We start from the raw sequence: 21,941 nt of genomic DNA, 5'->3' as shown, positions 1-21,941 counted from the left end.
GTAGAAATGGCAAAATCATGAGGAAAATAGTGTAAATGACATCAAACATATTGAACTTGAAATGCTGAGAACTGGAAAACCAACAGAAATTGGCAAGCGACAGCTAATGACTCCTTAGGATTTAAACAAAGGTAGAATTCAGTGATATAAACCCCAATACACCTTTATCAAAGTCAAACCATGCTCGATAGAGAGACATGGATGATGGTTTCTGCTATAATGAGTGAGGAAAGGATAGAAATGAGGCATTTTCAGAGGCAAGCACATTCTTGATGGACCACTGAGCCAAGGGGTCACCTGAATGTGGAATCACAGCTGGTGCAAAGATGTGGGAACTGAGCAATTTTAGCATGAAAAGATTATTGCTAGCTTCAACCAGTAACAACGATGCCATGAACAGTTTGAAGAGATGGGAACATTAATTCATAATTGGTAATGATTTTGACCAATAAAAATAAGCCATGCATAATTTGAATAATTCGATGCAATGTTTGGGAGAACAGGAAAAAAAAACTTTGCTTTAGTTGAAAGAACATAGTAGCGTATCCAATAGGCCTGCTAGAAATTGTTATACTCAATGATAGTGTAATAAAATGAGCACCAATTATACTTCATAAAGTGTCAAATTCAAGTACTGAGACAAGCGGACTTATCATTTCCAGATTAGTGTCCAAATCAAGGTCAGCAATTCACTTCTATACCACTATTAAGTGGGGATCACTCCACAGCACGGAAATAAGGAAAATGACTGTATAACTGCATTCCAAAACAGCTGGTTTGCTTGCCGCCTTTATCATGATGTCAGTATGGTAATTAAAGCACAGACAGAGCAATTTGACAAAATCAGTAGGACCACAAAGGATTTAATTGTCTATTCAATATAACACCAATAGTGAACAAGTTAATAAGCATCTGAGCTCCACAGTCTAACAACATTGTGTTGATATCCTTTAGCAAAACTCCATAAACACACTGCAGTATTCAGTCCAAAAAGTAGCAATCTGGAATAATTTATGACATTGCCTAGAAGTCAGCATTCTGTAAGTTAAATGAAAATCGGTCAGATACAATCTTTTGCATTATATTTCATTCTTTAAACGTGGAGGGATAAAACAGCATTGGATGCTCAGATTCATGCCATTTACTGATAATAGATTAATAGTAATCATAAATTGCTACAGTCAGGCAGGGAAAAGATGAAGAATCATCTCCCTGACTCTTTTTCAGAATTAGCAGGATGTGGGAGAAGGAAAGAGGAGTTGTACCCAAGTTAATCTGATTTAACCTCCTCAGTACAGAAATTACAACTGAAAAGGAGAAACAATAAACTGCCTATATGCACAATTCAGGTGAGCTGTGGCCTCTTTCACAAGGGGAAAAAAAAACATTAGTTACATTCTGCATTACCCTCTTTCCTGTGACCTCAAATCTTCATCCATACCACCACCCCCAAAAAAAAACAAAATTGAGCTTCTAGACACGAAAGTACTCAATCACACATTAATTTGGCCGAGTAAAACAGCCAGATGATTTTGGTTTTAAAATGGAGGATCAGTTCACAAAAAGGAAAACACAATGTACATATGACTATATGGATCAAGATATGCATTTATTCTTGCGTCAAGCATCTGCTAGTGTCAATCAAATACTCAAAAAAATTTAGGCTCAATGTTACCTTAAAGTAATCTATTCCATGTCTTGACATCAGAGGTAAACGCTCCTTCCCAATACAGATTATCACAATCCTTAATAGTGAAAGAAATAATAAAGCAGTTCAACAAATAACTTCCCACAAATAAATAAATAGTGACCTACTGCAACAATCATTTATTATCTTAGTAAACCGCCCAAATCCACAGAACTCTAAAATTGAATTGATTGCTTACGTGTTACAATTAAAAGTTTAGTTAGGTCTCTCTTACAAAATGTTATTTCACAGCTGGCAAATGCACATCAGACTGATGAAATCATAGTTTCTTTCTGTCTCCAGTACTTGCAAACACCCTCATAAATTCAACTCAGTGACATTAGAAATGCACAGAGGTTACAAAGGAAAACAGTCACAAGCATACACATCAGTGTTTATACTTCACATTAACAGAGTTCTCTGTTACCACCCTGTCCCAAACCCTTTCAGCCCGATTTCCAATCTAAACATCAATGCTCAATGCCAGGTTCCAAATTACAGAACTGGCTCAAAGGTAGAAGACAGAGGGGGGTGGTGGAGGGTTGTTTTTCAGACTGGAGGACTGCCACAAGGATCGGTGCTAGGTCCTCTACTTCTTGTCATTTACATAAATGATTTGGATGCAAGCATAAGAGGTACAGTTAGTAAGTTTGCAGATGACACCAAAATTGGAGGTGTAGTGGACAGCGAAGAGGGTTACCTCAGATTACAACAGGATCTAGACCAGATGGGCCAATGGGCTGAGAAGTGGCAGATGGCGTTTAATTCAGATAAATGCGAGGTGCTGCATTTTGGGAAAGCAAATCTTAGCAGGACTTATACACTTAATGGTAAGGTCCTAGGGAGTGTTGCTGAACAAAGAGACCTTGGAGTGTAGGTTCATAGCTCCTTGAAAGTGGAGTCACAGGCAGATAGGATAGTGAATGCAGCGTTTGGTATGCTTTCCTTTATTGGTCAGAGTATTGAGTACAGGAGTTGGGAGGTCATGTCACGGCTGTACAGGACACTGTTGGAATATTACGTGCAATTCTGGTCTCCTTCCTATCTGAAAGATGTTGTGGAACTTGAAAGGGTTCAGAAAAGATTTACAAGGATGTTGCCAGGGTTGGAGGATTTGAGCTATAGGGAGAGGCTGAACAGGCTGGATCTGTTTTCCCTGGAACGTTGGAAGCTGAGGGTGACCTTATAGAGGTTTACAAAATTATGAGGGGCATGGGCAGGGTAAATAGGCAAAGTCTTTTCCCTGGTGTCGAGGAGTCCAGAACTAGAGGGCATAGGTTTAGGGTGAGAGGGGAAAGATATAAAAGAGACGCAAGGGGCAACTTTTTCCATGCAGAGGGTGATACGTGCATGGAATGAGCTGCCAGAGGATGTGGTGGAGGCTGGTAACAATTGCAACATTTAAGAGGCATTTAGATGGGTATATGAATAGGAAGGGTTTGGAGGGATATGGGTCAGGTGCTGGCAGGTGGGACTAGTTTTGGTAGGGATATCTGGTCGGCATGAACAGGTTGGACCAAAGGGTCTGTTTCCATGCTGTACATCTCTATGACTCTATGACCTGTTTACACATGCACACTTTGCATGAACGCTCACATGTATTTATTTAGCAACTGCAAATTTCACATTCCTACCTCTAGATCTATTTAAAAATCATTCACAGGCATGGAGAATACTGGGTGCCCTAGAACTGAACCATAAGGCACACAATTAACCATACCACTCAATTCACATCAACTCCAAATTTCCACCTGACCTGCTTTTTCTGTTCACTTAAAATACAAATTGCAATCAGGACATTCCACTTACCTTGATCAGTAAGGGACGATTTGCGTGTATACAATTTTGTGAAGCCAATAAAAGCAACAATGAATTTATACAATTTCAAACAAAGAGCCCCTCGGGGTCAATGCAAGCTCAGAATACTCAATCAGGATGATGCATTAATTTATTTGAAAAAGCAACACAGAAACAGATGTCAGTATTTGGAGGTTTTCCAGAAGCAGTCAAGGAGGACCAAGCAGATAGTGCAGGAGTTTTCCAACGAGTTTTCAGTCATAAACAGCAGTGACAATGATAGTTCTTCCTAAATTCACCACATGAGCAAAGTCCACCTCATTTTGCATGTCTTGGCTATATGTGGAAGCAACCATACTAAGGAAGCAAGACCAAAAGGTAACAGGCAATTACAATAATAATAAATACAACATCAGACTGGAAGCCTGTGACCAGGGGAGTGCCACAAGGATCGCTGCTGGGCCCTCTACTTTTCTTCATTTACATAAATGATTTGGATGCGAACATAAGAGGTAGAGTTAGTAAGTTTGCAGATGATACTAAAATTGGAGGTGTAGTGGACAGCGAAGAGGATTACCTCAGGTTACAACAGGATCTTGACCAGATGGGCCAATGGGCTGAGAAGTGGCAGATGGAGTTTAATTCAGATAAATGCGAGGTGCTGCATTTTGGGAAAGCAAATCTTAGCAAGACTTATACACTTAATGGTAAGGTCCTAGGGAGTGTAGCTGAACAAAGAGACCTTGGAGTGCAGGTTCATAGCTTCTTGAAAGTGGAGTCACAGGTAGATAGATAGTGAAGGCGGCGTTTGGTATGCTTTCCTTTATTGGTCAGAGTATTGAGTACAGGAGTTGGGAGGTCATGTTGCGGCTGTACAGGACATTGGTTAGGCCACTGTTGGAATATTGCGTGCAATTCTGGTCTCCTTCCTATCGGAAAGATGTTGTGAAACTTGAAAGGGTTCAGATAAGATTTACAAGGATGTTGCCAGGGTTGGAGGATTTGAGCTATAGGGAGAGGCTGAACAGGCTGGGTCTGTTTTCCCTGGAACGTCGGAGGCTGAGGGGTGACCTTAAAGAGGTTTGCAAAATTATGAGGGGCATGGATAGGATAAATAGAAAAAGTCTTTTCCCTGGTGTCGGGGAGTCCAGAACTAGAGGGCATAGGTTTAGGGTGAGAGGGAAAGATATAAAGAAGAGACCTAAGGGGCAACTTTTTCACACAGTGGGTGGTACATGTATGGAATGAGCTGCCAGAGGAAGTGATGGAGGCTGGTACAATTGCAACACTTTTAAGAGGCATTTGGATGGGTATATGAATAGGAAGGGTTTGGAGGGATATGGGCCGGCTGCGGCAGGTGGGACTAGATTGAGTTGGGATATCCGGTCGGCATGGACGGGTTGGACCAAGGAGTCTGTTTCCGTGCTGTACATGTCTATGACTCTATGAGCAATAAAAGAGATAAGACCCAACAAGCACATTTATTAAGCTTGGAATAAAATTAATGACTCGGGCTGAAAATGTATTAAACTCCAGATGGGTCTTGCAGGCATGGTTTTGCAGGATGAAATAGAAGGATGTAACAGATGAAGGCATGGCTGCAGAGATGGCGCAGGAGGGATCCCTGAAACACAGGTGGGAAGCCAAACATGCCTGCTTCACTGAACCACTTATACTGCACAGCACTTTGTTTGCACTGTTGGGGAAGATTGAAAATAACAGTAGGCTCATAAGGATCAAGATGTAGCAACACAAAAGACGACAACTGAGAATTGGCAATATAAAGCAAACAATCCCAAAGAGGGTGCGGGAACCCAGAGGGTTGGGGGTCGTGTGCATAAATTGTTGAGAGTGGAAGGACACTTTTCAAAAAGCAGTTAGTAACCGATGTAGGACCCCAGGGTTTTAAAAACAACCACAGCGCACAAAAAGAAACCAGTTCTGATGAACCTTAATAAACAACAGGTTTGGCCTCAGCTGGAACATGGTTTCTATTCTGAGCAACGCATAGCTTCTTGTCCATTTTGCAAATTATTGCAGCAATTAGAAACTTGAGTTGTGTGAAAAGGATGGAGAAGATGGGTTGGAGAAGATACTTTGTTCTCCTTGGAGGGAAGGAAGCTGCGAGGATAATGGATTCCTCTGTCAAAGTCATGATGAGCCTGGATACAGCTTGAACTAAACTCTCCCTACTGGCAGAGGGGTTAACAACACAGGACGTTTAATACAGGAACCAACAGCATAAGAGCTATACACCATAGTACAACCTGTCCATGCCTGCATTTGGCTCATATCCCTCTGTTTCTATTCTTCTAGCTGTCAAAATGTCTCTTAAATGTTTCAAGTGTACCTGCATCTATCACTTCCTCTGTCAGTTTATACCACATGCAAACCAGCATGTGTGTGAAAAAGCTGCCCCTGGAGTCTCTTTTAAACTTTTCTCCTCACCTTAAAAATATATCCCCAGTTTTGAACTCCCCCACCCTAGGGAAAAGACGTTTACTATTCACCTTATCCGTGACCCTCACGATTTTATAAACCTCTTAAAAAGGTCAGCTCTCAACCTCCTAAGCTTTCATGAAGAAAGTCCCAGCCTTACCAGCCTCTCCTTAGAATTCAAACCCTCCAGTTTCAATAACATCCCTGTAAATCTTCTGGATCCTCTCCAATTTAATAATATTATTCCTTTAGTTGGGCAATGAGAATTGTACACAGTACTCGAACAGTAGCCTCACCAACATCCTGTACAACCTCAACAAGATGTCCCAACTCCTATACTCGATAATCTGACCAAAGAAGGCAAACATGCTAAACGCTTTATTAACCACCCTATCTACCTTTGATGCAACTTTCAAAGAACTATGTACTTGAACCTCTAGGTCTGTTTGACAACACTACCCAGGGCCCTACCATTGACTGTTTAGGTCCTGCCATAGTTCATTTACCAGAGTGCAACACCTCGTATTTATTCAAAATAAACTCCATCCCACATTCCGCAATTCATTGGCCCAATTGATCAAGATCTCTTTGTAATCTTAGACAACCTTCTTCACTGTCGACTACACCATCATTTTTGGTATCAACTGCAAAGTTACTAACCATGCCTCCTAAATTCTCATCTAACTGGTTAATATGTAAATGGCAAACAACAGTGGACCCAGCACTAATCCCTATGAACACTGCTGGTCACAGGCCTCCAGTCCAAAAAACAAGCCTCCCCCACCACCCTCTGTCTCCTACCTTTAAGCTAATTTTGTACCCACTTGACAAGCTCTTCCCGAATCTTATGTGATCTAACTTTAATCATCAGTCTACCTTATGGAACCTTGTCAAAGACTTTTGTAAAGTCCATGTAGACAATGTCTACTGCTCTACTTTTATCAACCTTTTTGGTTAATGTCTTCAAAAAAAAACAATCAAGTTTGAGACATGATTTCCCATGCACAAAGCTATGTTGACTATCCCTGAACAGTCCTTGCCTCTCCAAATGCATATAAATCCTCTCTCTTCGAATCCCCTCCAACAAAAGGAAGAATTGCTTTTATATATGAATGCAAAGTGTGGTTAGGATATAGAATACATTGCCTGAAAGTATGGTGAGGCAGATTCAATTGTGGCCTTCAAATGGAAATTGGATAAGCACCTGATGATTAAAAAAACATTAAAGGGAAAAGAGTGGGATTCATTTTGTCCTGCAGAAAGCGAACTTGAGTACAGTACTCAAGCCTGATGAAGGGCTTATGCTCGAAATGTCGATTCCCCTGCTCCTCAGCTGCTGCCTGACCTGCTTTACTTTTTCAGCATCACGTTTTTCAACTGAGTCCACAGCATCTGCAGTCCTCACTTTCTCCTACACAGTACTCAGTCTGAAAAGCTCCCATTCTGTAACTGTAATCAGGTTATAATTCTAACACGCACAGTGATCAAGTCAATATTCTGAACTCTTGAAAAGCCACCCTTCATATCAGTTTACCGTGCAATATTTGAACTATTATCGTGAGTTGCCATGTTAAGGTTAACTTTTGAACAATGGATCTCAATGGATAATGTCACAAATATGGAGTACATAGTAACTCAAAAGCTAGCAACATGGATAATTTTGTTGAGAAAGAAAATATTCAAAATGAAAATGACAGTAGGACATAACATGTAAAAAGAAGTGAAATAGAGAGTAAATTGTTGAGATGCTCAAGCAGGTGGTATTCAGTTCCAAAATAAAGCACCATTTTTCTCCTTCCCCTAGCCACTGTACATTACAGTAGTTTTCACACCTTCCAATGTCCCACCTTTACACTAATTAATGAGTGATGGCTGTCAAATATTCAAACATAAACAAAAGATGAGTCAATGACCAAATAATTTTTGCATGTTCAAAAATAAACATTAGCCAGGACACTAGAGAACTCCCTGTTCAGCTTGAAGGAGTGGATTGGGATCTCTTGCTATTACCCAAGAATAGCAAAAAAGACTGTATTTAAAAACTCATCGCAAGGATGATAAGTCAATAATACTAACTCGCCCTGAGCATTCAATCTTCAGCCTAGATTAGATCTGCCCAAAATTATCAGACCACTATAGTGTTTCAGATCACAGCTCATTCTATACTTGTAATGAGCTTTTTTTTCAAAAAGCCAACACCATGCTAAACTGAAACTGGAAACCCAATCTCACAGCAGCTGGCTCAGAAAAATCTAAGCAAGTGCCCAACAAGCTGCCTTTTCAAAATGTCTCTTTGACAAAGTAACAACAGATTATGTAGCATGTGTCCCATTAAAAGTGCTCAGGATTTCCGGTATGCCTCCAGACATTCCTCTTCCCTCAAAGAAAATCAGTACCATTAAAGATGCAAGACGACTTAAATAGCTTTGTGGATTTTTTTTTCATATGGTTTCCATTTCTCAAAACCAAACTAAGAGAATTCTGCAGTGTTAGCTAACACTGATACATAGTTAGTCATGCTACTTTCCACCAGACTATTGTCTAAAACCACCAGCATCGTTCTACCACCTACAGCAGCTGAGATAGCATAAATCACAAAGGCTGCAACCGAACACATTTTTTACATTTTGTACTCTTTAACCAAAGAATTTGCCACCAGCACACTTTAAATTAGAAAAGTGTGCAAATGCTGCTGGTGGCTGTTATGCAAGTTGCCTTTTCTTTCAAAGGAGCAAGTGAGCACTACAAATGCTGGAGATCAGAGTCGAAAAGTGTGGTGCTGGAAAAGCACAGCAGGTCTGGTAGCATCCAAGGAGTAGGAGAATCGACGTTTCAGGCATAAGCCCTTCATCCTGATGCAGGGCTAATACCTGAAACGTCAATTCTCCTGCTCCTCAGATGCTGCCTGACCTTTTATACTCCACTCCCTTTGAAATAAAAGTCAAGACGACTTGCTAAAACTACATAATGCACGTGTTAAGACCACAGCTGGGAATACTGTGAACAGTTTTGGACCCCCTTACCCAAAAAGAAAGATATATTGGCATACTAAGGTAGATTTTTAATTAGTAAGGCACTCACGGGTTAAGGGGAAAAGGCAAGAAAGTAGAAAGTAAGGATTCTCAGAACAGCCATGATCTCATGGAAAGGCAGGCCACAATGGATGGGCTGAATGACCTATTTCTTTTTCTGGAAATTGATTCAACTATTTTACATTGGTTTGTAATTTTCTGTTATGCCATCAATTATAGCTACATATTAAACCATAATTCACTGAAACTGACACTACAGCTTATTGACAATATTCAATTCTATAGTCAAAACTGATAAATCAATGTTTAAGTTTTCAAAGCTTGCATTGATTAAAGCAATAAAACCTGCGGCAAACTGTGATTCATGTGACAGACATGCCCATACCCCACCTTACATCCCCAAACATCACTGACAGATATGGTATCTCAACTCCCAAAGAACCAGTAACTCGATCTTATTTGTTCTTGTACCATTGTGAAATTTCATACATTGTAACGCTTTTACAGAGACATTCCTAAAATTGTATCCATCACTGAAGTAACAATCTAAATTAGAACACAAAGATCTCCTCAGACTTGAAGTGTGTGAAAAGTACTGGGATCAGACTAAAAATCTTACTTCGATTCATTCACAAGATTCCCATCTCTAATCCCCCTCAAGAGGGCAATGAACGCCTTCTTGAACCACTGCAGTCCATTCGGTGACATAAAGCTTTTAGGTAGATTCCAAGGATTTCAACCGAGCCGTGATGTCAAGACAGCAACATAGTTCCAAGTCAGGATGGTGCGTGACTTGAAGGGGAACCTGGCCCCAAGGAATCTATGGTATGCAACAATGCAATGTTTAAGAGCTCAAAGCACTCCTACTACAGCAGTTGAGTCGCAATTATGATGCATTAGGAATTCAATGCTTTTGCAATATCTTGTTACCAGCTCAGCAAAAAGTGGGAAAGCATTTTGTCATTTGGACAATACACACTAAATTTCAGAAAAATGCTCTCAAAACCAGTAAATGGATGAATTTCTTCACTATCAAGTTCACACAAACAATGTTCCATGTGATTCAATATTTATCAGTAGTTAAATCTGAACTATTAGTAACAGGTCTTTTTGAACACAGGCAACCACCTAAATTGAATGGAAAGAAAATACTCATCAATACTTGCGAGTAAACTGAAATTTCAAACAAATACAGTAATCATTTCTTGTTTCACTTCAATCTGTAGAGGGCAACGACTAAACCAATAACAAATTCAGGATCTATTGAATAAGAGGTGTGGAGAAGGAAAAGATGATGACTTGCACACATGTTTGGTTGGTGTCAGAGTCTTGCAATAGCCAACTGGAAACAAGCTCACATACAGGCAAATCAAACATTTCTTCAATAAGTCATGGCACCATTATCCAACTTTTAAGTGCAAAACATGTGCTTGTAAGCCAAGGCTCACAGTAAAGAACAACAATGCAATCACTTGGACAAAGTCTAAAAATCAGTCACACATTTCTGACCTACATGTCTTAGCCCAGAGGTCTCCCTGCATTTTTCTTGGTTCAGACAGAGGATTTCTGAAATAGGATACAACACTCGCACCAAAACAAACCACTTACATTTTAATAAGTGAACAGTAAAAGCCAATCAAAATTTCATCCATAAAAATAAGCGTCTCAGCCAAAACCTTCAAGTCACCATTGAACATACAGAAACAATGTATGGTATCTTTCCCCCTCTTTTCTTAAATAAGGATTCAAAAGAAAATTGGTGCCATGTCAAACACAGACATGAAATTTTCTAGTTATGCAAAATGGGATGGCACACACCAAATGAAGTAAAGAGATTTTCAAGCACCTGTCCAATGCGAATTGCTCAAATCTCAGCAAGACTTTATAGCCAAGACAAATGAATTACGGTCACAGTAGTCAGAAGATTAGACCATGATCGATTAAGAGAATGGATGAGCCCTTTGCAATACTGAAAAACATTTAATTAACTTCTGTTAAAAGAAAGCTGAGTAGACTTTGTTTTACCCAATTAGTTTCATCAGTCTGTATTCTATGAGTCAAAGAGTCATAGAGATGTACAGCATGGAAACAAGCCCTTCGGTCCAACCCGTCCATGCCAACCAGATATCCCAACCCAATCTAGTGTCACCTGCCAGCGCCCAGCCCATATCCCTCCAAATCCTTCTCATTCATATACCCATCCAAATGCCTTTTAACATGTTGCAATTGTACCAGCCTCCACCACATCCTCTGGCAGCTCATCCCATACCCGTACCACCCACTGCGTGAAAATGTTGCCCCTTAGGTCTCTTTTATATCTTTCCTCTCTCACCCTAAACCTATGCCCTCTAGTTCTGGACTCCCCCACCCTAGGGAAAAGACTTTGCCTATTTATCCTATCCATGCCCCTCAATTTTATAAACCTCTAAAAGGTCACCCCTCAGCCTCCAACGCTCCAGGGAAAACAGACCCAGCCTGTACAGCCTCTCCAACCCTGGCAACATCCTTGTAAATCTTTTCTGAACCCACTTTCAAGTTTCACAACGTCTTTCCAATAGGAAGGAGACCGCAATTGCACGCAATATTCAAACAGTGTCCTGGACAGCCGCAACATGGCCTCCCAACTCCTGTACTCAATACTCTGACCAATAAAGGAAAGCATACCAAACGCCGCCTTCACTATCCTATCTACCTGCAACCCACTTTCAAGGAGCTATGACCTAGGTACTCCAAGGTCTCTTTGTTCAGCATCACTCCCTAGGACCTTACCGTTAAGTGTATAAATCCTGCTAAGATTTGCTTTCCCAAAATGCAGCACCTCGCATTTATCTGAATTAAACTCCATCTGCCACTTCTCAGCCCATTGGCCCATCTGATCAAGATCCTGTTGTAATCTCACGTAACCCTCTTCGCTGTTCACTACACCTCCAATTTTGGTGTCATCTGCAAACTTACTAACAGTACCTCTTATGCTCACATCCAAATCATTTATGTAAATGACAAAGAGTAGAGGGCCCAGCACCGATCCTTGTGGCACTCCACTGGTCACAGTCCTCCAGTCTGAAAAACAACCTTCCACCACCATCCTCTGTCTTCTACCTTTGAGCCAGTTCTGTATCCAAATGGCTAGTTCTCCCTGTATTCCATGAGATCTAACGTTGCTAATCAGTCTCCCATGGGGAACCTTATCGAATGCCTTACTGAAGTCCATATAGATCACATCTACTGCTCTGCCCTCATCAATCTTTTGTTACTTCTTCAAAAAACTCAATCAAGTTTGTGAAACATGATTTCCCACACACAAAGTCATGTTGACTATCCCAAATCAGTCCTTGCCTTTCCAAATACATGTACATCCTGTCCCTCAGGATTCCCTCCAACAACTTGCCCACCACCGAAGTCAGGCTCACTGGTCTATTGCTCCCTGGCTTGTCTTTACCACCCTTCTTAAACAGTGGCACCACGTTTGCCAACCTCCAGTCTTAAGGCACCTCACCTATGACTATCAATTTTATAAATATCTCAGCAAGAGGCCCAGCAATCACTTCTCTAGCTTCCCACAGAGTTCTCGGGTACACCTGATCAGGTCCTGGGGATTTATCTACCTTTAACCATTTCAAGACATCCAGCACTTCCTCCTCTGTAATCTGGACATTTTGCAAGATGTCACCATCTATTTCCCTACAGTCTATATCTTCCATATCCTTTTCCACAGTAAATACTGATGCAAAATATTCATTTAGTATCTCCCCCATTTTCTGTGGCTCCACACAAAGGCCACCTTGCTGATCTTTGAGGGGCCCTATTCTCTCCCTAGTTACCCTTTTGTCCTTAATATATTTGTAAAAGCCCTTTGGATTCTCCTTAATTCTATTTGCCAAAGCTATCTCATGTCCCCTTTTTGCCCTCCTGATTTCCCTCTTAAGTATACTCCTACTTCCTTTATACTCTAAGGATTCACTCGATCTATCCTGTCTGTACCTGACATATGCTTCCTTCTTTTTCTTAACCAAACCCTCAATTTCTTTAGTCATCCAGCATTCCCTATACCTACCAGCCTTCCCTTTCACCCTGACAGGAATATACTGCCTCTGGATTCTTGTTACCTCATTTCTGAAGGCTTCCCATTTTCCAGCCATCCCTTTACCTGTGAACATCTGCCTCCAATCAGCTTTTGAAAGTTTTTGCCTAATACCGTCAAAATTAGCCTTTCTCCAATTTAGAACTTCAACTTTTCAATCTGGTCTATCCTTTTCCATCACGATTTTAAAATGAATAGAATTATGGTCGCTGGCCCCAAAGTGCTCCCCCACTGACACCTCAGTCACCTGCACTGCCTTATTTCCCAAGAGTAGGTCAAGTTTTGCATATGGTCTAGTAGGTACATCCACATACTGAATCAGAAAACTGTCTTGTACACACTTAAAAAATTCCTCTCCATTTAAACCTTTAACACTATGGCGGTCCCAGTCGATGTTTGGAAAGGTAAAATCCCCGACCATAACTACCCTATTATTCGTACAGATAGCCGAGATCTCCTTACAAGTTTGTTTCTCAATTTCCCTCTGACTATTTGGAGGTCTATAATACAATCCCTATAAGGTGATCATCCCTTTCTTATTTCTCAGTTCCACCCAAATAACTTCCCTGGATGTATTTCCGGGAATATCCTCCCTCAGCACAGCTGTAATGCTATCCCTTATCAAAAAGGCCACTCCCCCTCCTCTCTTGCCTCCCTTTCTATCCTTCATGTAGCATTTGTATCCTGGAACATTCAGCTGCCAGTCCTGCCCATCCCTGAGCCATGTTTCCATAATTGCTATGATATCCCAGTGCCATGTTCCTAACCCCCATGCCCAGAGTTCATCTGCCTTCCCTGTTAGGCCCCTTGCATTGAAATAAATGCAGTTTAATTTATTAGTCCTACCTTGTCCCGGCTTGCCCTGACTGTTTGACTCACTTCTGTTCTCAGCTGTACCCGTCTCAGATCGATCTCTTTCCTCACTATCTCCCTTGGTCCCAGTCCCCACCTTACTGGTTTAAATCCTCCCAAACAGTTCTAGCAAATTTCCCTGCCAGTATATTAGTCCCCTTCCAATTTAGGTGCAATCAGTCCTTCTTGTATAGGTCACTTCTACCCCAAGAGAGGTTCCAATGATCCAAAAAGGTGAATCCTTCTCCCATACACCAGCTCTGAGCCATGTATTCATCTGCTCTATCCTCCTATTCCTACCCTCACTCGCTCGTAGCACTGGGAGTAATCCAGATATTACTACCCTCAAGGACGTCCTTTTAAATTTCTACTTAACTCTCTGTATTCTCCCTTCAGAGTTTCAACCTTTTCCCTTCCAATGTCGTTGGTTCCAATGTGGACAATGACCTCCTGCTGGCCCCTCTCCCCCGTGAGAACATTCTGCACCCTCTGAGACATCCTTGATCCTGGCACCAGGGAAACAACACACCATTCTGTTTTTATCTCTGCTGGCCACAAAAATGTCTGTCTGAACCTCGGACTACAGAATCCCCTAACACAATTGATCTCTTGGAAGCCAACGTACCCATCGTTGCACGAGAGCCAGTCCCAATACCAGACACTTGGCTGTTTGTGCTACGTTCCCCTGAGAATCCATCACCCCCTACATTTTCCAAAACAGCATACCTGTTTGAAATGGGTATATCCACAAAAGACTCCTGCTCTAGCTGCCTACCTCTCTTACCCTTCCTGGAGTTAACCCATCTATGTGACTGTATCTGAGACTTCCCCCCTTTCTATAACTGCCACCCATCACATACTGTTGCTGTTGCATATTCCTCAGCGCTTCTATCTGTCTCTCTAGCCGATCCACTCAATCTGATAAGATTCGCATCCAACAGCATTTATGGCAGATAGAATCCTCAGTAACCCTTAAACTCTCTTTAAACTCCCACATCTGACAAGAAGGCCATTTTTGCTCCTTCACAATCTACAGACCCAGAAAATAACACTGTCTTATTCCTCTACAAACACTGCCCCAGGTTAAATTAAGAGCTATGGCTTATATTTTAAGTTTAATCAAGAGACTTATCTCCAAAAACATATCACCAAGAAAGAATCCACTGTACTCACTAATACAGCCTTTCTCTTGGACAGACATAAAACAACAATTAACTTATCTGATTCTGTGCTGTGAACTTCGCCCAACAGTTCCTCCAAGATTGGTTGTGAATTTTCCCAGATGCACTCTGATGTCCAGCTATACACGAATTCAAACAGCAAAGGCAGTAACTGTGCAGGTTTTCTCTCTCTCTCTCTCTCTCTCTCGCACTGTCCTCACCATGTGCTTCCTTTGTCTGCTCTTCTCCCTTTTAAACTGTTGATTTGGCTTTTTTTTCCAAAGTTCCAAAACAATGCAACAGCATATGAAACAGTAATTGCTGCTCCTAGAATTTGAGGAAATCACCTCCAACACCTAAAATACCTCAAAAAAAAGGAGCAGCTCTTATAGCCAGAATTTTTTCCTGTCCTTCATCTTGGATTGAAAACCAAACTGAGAATCTCTTCAAATTAAACCTAAACAATGACATGGCTGAAATACTGAGAGATAAGTCAGAAAACAAACAAAGCAGCTTGGATTTTCATGACCAAAAAAAAACAGGGAGGTGCTGGGAAAAGGAACAGAACTAACAGTCCAACTGTCACCAGAGTTGATGAAGTGTAACTGCATCAATCAAATTCAGAGGATCTTTGCTCAGGGTTAAACCATCAAGGTTGAGAGCTGGAAGGCACAATATAATATTCACAAGGTGAAGTGTAAGATCAAGAGAATTACAGAAGTAATGTCTGATTGGGTTACATCAAGACATAATGTGCTAATCCTGGTGAATTTCTCATGACATTTCTCTTCAGCTTCTGGGCACCCTCATTATATGAATAATGAATATATGAAACTGGAAATGTATGTACCAATACACAAAGCAAAGTCAGATACTGAAATGCCCCATTCAGTACATTACTACAAGGCTACACTTCTGAAGTACTTCACTGACAATAAAATAATTTCAGGAGAAAGTGAGGACTGCATCTGCTGGAGATCAGAGTCGAAAAGTGTACCGCTGGAAAAGCACAGCTGGTCAGGCAGCATCCGGGGAGCAGGATTTCCTGATGAAGGGCTTATGCCCGAAACATCGACTCTGCTGCTCCTTGGATGCTGCTTGACCTGCTGTGCTTTTCCAGCACTACACTTTGACAATAAATAATTTCAGACATTTGGAGATCATGATAGGTGCAATTTAAAATTGTTATTTACTGCATTTCCATCTCAAATGACCTGTTTCAAAATGCCCATATCATCCAATAAAGCATAAAATCAAAAGGCATCTTGTGTGTAAAACGTAAAAGATCACATATTTCCTTCAAAAAGGCCAGAACATTCATAATGACCCAAAAGTTTTCTTTGATGCTGAACTTGCGGAAGTCGTATTAAAGGAAGATTTCAGTAGGTTGAAAAAAAAATTGAAAAATAGCATTTCTCTGTTTAAAGAAAGGAGCAAGGCAGAAGATAGGAAAGTTATCCTGACCTCTGTCGTTGGCAAGAATTTAAAGCCCACTGTTAAAATGAGATTACAGGGCTGAGTCAATAGAGCTTTATCAAAGGGAGATCATGCCTGACAAGTCTGTCAAAATCCTTTGAGGAGGTAATAAGCAACTTAGACAAAGGAGAACCAGTGGACATGATCTATTTGGATTTCCAGAAGGTCTCTGATATGGTGCCACAAAGGAGGATGCAAAATAAGACAAGAGCCCATGGTTTTAGGGGCAATATACTGGTATGGATAGAGGATTGGCTGACTGGCAGAAGGCAGAGAGTGAAGATAATGGGGTCTTTTTCAGGATTGCAGCCAGTGTCTAAAGTTTTGCTGGGTCAATGTTGGGACCACAACTGTGCTAGTTATATATTAACAATCTGGATGAAGGAATTGAAGGGATTAATCCTTGGTTTGCCAATAACGCAAAGATAGGTGGAGGGGCTGGTAGCGTTGAGGAAGAAGCAAGGCTGCAGAGGACTTGGACAGGCTAGGAGAGTGGACAAAGAAGTGGCAGATGGATTACAATGTGGAAATGTGTACGGTTATGCACTTTGTTAGGAAATATAGAGACATAGACTATTTTCAAATTGGAAAAGGCTTCAGAAATAAAAAGCACAAAGATGTGGGAGTCTTGAGTTCAGAATTCTCTTAAGGTTAACATGCAAGTTCGGTTGGCAATTAGGAAGGCAAATACAATGTTTGCATTCATTTTGAGGGGGCTAGAATACAAGAGCAGAAGTATACTTCCGAAACTGTATAAAATTCTGGTCAGACCACATTTGGAATACTATGAGCAGTTTCATGCCCCAAATCTAAGGGAGGATGTGCTGGCCTTGAAGGGGGGTCCAGAGGAGGTTTACAAGAATGATCTACAAGAATGAAGGAGGATGAAGGGCTTCTCACATGAGGAGAGTTTGAGGACGGTGGGTATGTACTTGGAGTTTAGAAGGATGAGGGGTGATCTCATTGAAACTTACAGAACAAGGAGAGGCCTGGATACAGTGGACATAGAGAAGACATTCTCACTAATAGGAAAGACTACGACCAGAGGGCACAGCCTCAGAGTGAAAAAATAAACTTTTAGAACTGAAATGAGGAGGAATTTCGTCAACCACAGAGTGGTGAATCTGTGGAACTCATTGCCTGAGAAGGCTGTGGAGTAGACAGGCAGGAGGCTGGAAGAACACAGCAAGCCAGAAGCATCAGGTGGAGAAGTCACGTTTCAGGTGCAATCCTTCTTCAGGACTGGTGGTGGGTGTGGGGGGAGCTGCAGAAAAAGGGGGTGGCAGGGGCAGGGTGAAGTGGTGATAGGTGAAGACAGGCAGAGGGTACGACCTGGTTGGTCAATGGGAGGAATGAATCCAGTTGGTGGCAGGGAGGAGTGGAAGGGAGGGAGAGTGGCTGGGAAGGATGTCGGGGGTGGGAAGGGAAGTTATTTGAATTTGGAGAAGTCAATATTGAGTCCTCAGGGCTGCAAGCTGCCCAGGTGGAAGAGGAGGTGTTGTTCTTCCAACGTGCGGTTTGGTTCATTGTGGAAATGGAGGAGGCCAAGGACGGTCATGGCAGAAAGGGAGTATGAAGGGGAATTAAAATGGCAGTGACTGGGAGGTCTGGGCGGCCCGAGCGGAGATGCTCAGTGAACTGTTCCCTAAGTTTACATTTGGTCTCCCTGATGCAGTAAACTAAGGTTGAAGAGAGGCAGGTGAACCTCTGTATTGTGTGGAAGGACTTTCTGGGGCCCTGCATAGAGGTGAGGAAGGTGGTCTACCTGCAGATTTTGCATCTTTTCTGTTGCATGGGGAAGGTACCTGGGGATTCAGGGGGGTTGGTGGGGAGAATAGCACAGACAGAGGACGGTCGAAGGGAACAGTCCTCGCAGAAGGCAGAGAGGGATGGGGGCGGGGGGGGGGGGGTGGGGAAGAGAAGATGTTCTTGGTGGTGGGGTCCAAATCATTGACTGACAGAGGTAGATAAGCCCTTGATGAGTAAGGGGATCAAAGGTTCTGCAGAGAAGGAGAAGAATGGGGGTGAAAAACGTATCAGCCATGATCAAATAGCAGAGCAGACTCGATGGGCTGATATGTTCAATTCTGCTCCTATATCTCATGGTCTTATTTGGTCAAATCTCACCATCTCTTTCAAAACTGAAAAGCTGGTGCTTCTCCATTCGATGGCACCTAGTATTTCATTGCTTCCCTGGCATCTTATCCACTCAAAAGATCCCCAAAGAATTATTGTTTCCCCAAACTACCCTTTAAATTTAAATGTAAAAGTAATTTTGTTCCAGTCAGTTCAATACTTGCTACTCTTCAATGATTTAACATATAAAATGCTGAGTGTATTACTCCTGTCTTTTTTAACACTTTTCCCTATCTTGCAGCAAATGCATATCCACCATCGTTTGAATGCTTTCATCATACATTTATCCACACTGAAAATGTAATTTTGAATTTTACAAGACAATCAAGTTTGCAGATCCTCACACAACTGAATACTACTCAAGTTTAACAATAATTGCAAATCTGGTTAAGCTATTCAGTTCAAAATCCAAAGTCACTAGACAGTCACTAAAGCGCATCTTAACCTCGCTCCAGATCATCTCTTCCTCTTCAACTTCATGATTTTAAAGTTAAAAAAAAAACCTTGTTGAAACTCATTACAGTACTTCAGGCTTCATACTTCATGAAAAACCCCTGACTTGCTTAATATCCTGAGCACCTAAGATCCCTTTGCAACCAGCAGTTGGTATGCTGCCTGGCTAGTCTGATGTTAGTGTTTTGAAGTGACTAATTTTCATGCAGGGACAATGAATTAAGCACTGTTTTGGATTTGAAAACTGATTTTAAACAGCTACACATCAAATCTGATAGCGAAAAGGAAGGGAGACTGTTGACAGATGACCACACTTGGAAAAAAAATGGAATAAAACAGCCACATGGTAATCTGTAGGATATTTCCTTTTATATGATTTTAGAGTATTATGTTCGGCATATCCAAGAAAACTTTAACCTTCTCCTTATCTTAATTGCATTTTCACTCAAGATATGTTTTATTCAATAGATAGGTTTTCTACCCAAAGATTTAGCTGTTTGACCAATACCCAAGGCAAGTTAAAACAAGGAACTACAGATGCTGGAGATCGGAGACAAATAACAGCAGAAATTGCTGGAGAAAGTCAGCAGGCCAAGCAACATTTGTGAAGAGAAAACGGCATTAATGTTTTGAGTCCAGCAACTCTGGGGGTTTGATGAAGATAATACGTTTTGACGATGAGACAAATCAGTTCATCTTCTGCCAACCATCTGACTTAAAATGTTTGCAATGATGTGCTTCACATGGTGCTGATCAAGCAGTCTGCTTTGTCTCGGTATCAAATTTCTTGTGTTTGGAGCTGCACTCCTCCTGGCAAGTAGGGACTATTCCAGCATACTCCTGGACTGGTGTCCAGTTAATGCTGATAAGGCTTTCATGAGCCAAAAGTTAAATCACTTATGCTGAACTCCAAGATTCTGTTCTGCTCCTTCCAGGGTGTTGAAAGTGGTGAGTACAATGATAGCATTGCCATTGAATGTCAAGAGGAAATGAAATGACACTCTCTTGTTCTAAATACTAACTGCCTGGCACTTGAGCAGTGTTTATACAATCCCTACAGTGTGGAAACAGGCCCTTCGGCCCAACAAATCTACACCAACACTCCGAAGAGTAACCCACCCAGACCTATTCCCTTAAGCTATTATCCTATATTTAGCCCTGACTAATGCACCTAACCTATACATCCCTGTGGGCAATTTAGCATGGCCAATTCAACTGACCTGCATATCTTTGGATCGTGGGAGGAAACCCACGCAGACATGAGGAGAGCATGCAAACTCCACACAGACCGTCACCCGAGGCTGGAATCAAACCCAAGGTCCCTGGCGCTGTGAGGCAGCAGTGCTAACCACTGAGCCACTATGCCACCCCACAGTATTACTTGCTACCTATCAGACCAAACACTATCCAGGTCTCAGTGCACCTTACATTGACCTGCTTCAGTAACCGAGAAGTCACAAAGAAACTGAACTTCTCTGCATGCGTAAATGCTCACCTCTGACCGTATGATGTAGAGAAGTTCATGAATTAGCAGTTGAAGAGTCAAGGCGAGGACACTGCCCCTTAGAACTTCTGTAATGTTTTGGTACTGGGATGAATGGTCTCCCAAAGCCACAACTAACTCTGTGATAACTATGACTTCAATTCTATTTGGGCTCCCTGATGCAATGTTCTGACCAATACTATCATGGGACATGGAACCTAACAGCCTGCGAGGAACCCAAACCAAAGATAAGCAAACAGATTACTGCGAACAACTCATTCCATGATTTTACTGATAACAAAGTAAATTGATGAGGTAGAAATTATTGGATTAAATTTGCCCTTTTTTTTGGTTTTGCTGGTTGGGAATGATTGCCTATTGCCTGGTTTTTTGCAGATAGAACATACCTGGGCAATTTTCCATTTCGCTGGGTAGATGTCAGTGGTGCTGCTGTACTTGAACTGCATTACAAGCTCTGAAACACAGGGCTTCAGTTATTGTTAGTCTTAACAACAACTGTGCTTTTTCCATTCGTTAACACCAGCAGCATTTGCAATATTTATAGGGAACCTGCATTCCTCTCAACAGCATCCACATTTAGGTACACTAAACCAAAATAATGTCATAACTGGACAAGCTGTTAACCAATGCACAACTACTGCAGAGTGGAGAAATCTTTCAGCCCTTAAACACAATATGTTACGTTAAAAATGCATCAAAAGTGTTGTAAATCTTTTATCACATTTAGCAATTGGCTTCAATACCAAGCACTCCTACAAAGCCAATGCAAGTAATACTTCTTCCAATTTTCACCAGCTACATCATTGAACACTAATCTTAAAAGGAATTACCTCCAGTCCAGAAATTATTTTTCTCACATCAGCAGGTGTCACTGCTTGTGTACAAGCATATGGATACACTCACCAAACTCTAGAGAACTTCACCACAGTTGGCAACTGCAAAGACAAGTCAGGCGGTAGGACACTGGATTGTGATGCACCAACGGCACACATTCAATTCCCTTACTGGTTAAGGTCATCAATGAGGAACAGGGAGAACAGGTTTCTCCCTGAGGTCACGTGTGGCAGAGATAGATTTTTAACAACTAAACTAATTTTTATTTGTATTTCTCTGTTGTCGCTTCACAAATTACCAGATTTGATCAACTCAGTAACTTACTACAATGGGCTTTGACCTAGTACCCTCTAAACCAAGAACAGAACACATTACCCAATAGATGATCATATTTGACCAGGATTACACCGTTTCAAACATAGAACATTACAGCGCAGTATAGGCCCTTCGGTCCTTGATGCTGCACCAACCCGTGAAGCCAATCTATCCT

General features: G+C 41.5%; 1 protein-coding gene across 6 annotated transcripts in view; it reads right to left on the bottom strand.

The window, feature by feature from the left end:
- erbin (erbb2 interacting protein) overlaps positions 1–21,941 on the bottom strand; it is a 210,270-nt gene that overhangs the window by 180,880 nt on the left and 7,449 nt on the right. For 2 of the 6 annotated variants that reach the window (XM_072595708.1, XM_072595703.1), the window contains exon 2: positions 1,676–1,745. The exons of the other annotated variants lie outside the window; for them this stretch is intronic. The gene's annotated coding sequence lies outside the window, so the exon portion shown is untranslated. The remainder of the gene's footprint in view (positions 1–1,675; positions 1,746–21,941) is intronic. 6 annotated transcript variants of the gene reach the window in all.

This window comes from Chiloscyllium punctatum, chromosome 2 (genome assembly GCF_047496795.1).
Source record: "Chiloscyllium punctatum isolate Juve2018m chromosome 2, sChiPun1.3, whole genome shotgun sequence".
Lineage (NCBI taxonomy): Eukaryota > Metazoa > Chordata > Chondrichthyes > Orectolobiformes > Hemiscylliidae > Chiloscyllium > Chiloscyllium punctatum.
This window is presented reverse-complemented; position numbering and strand designations above follow the sequence as displayed.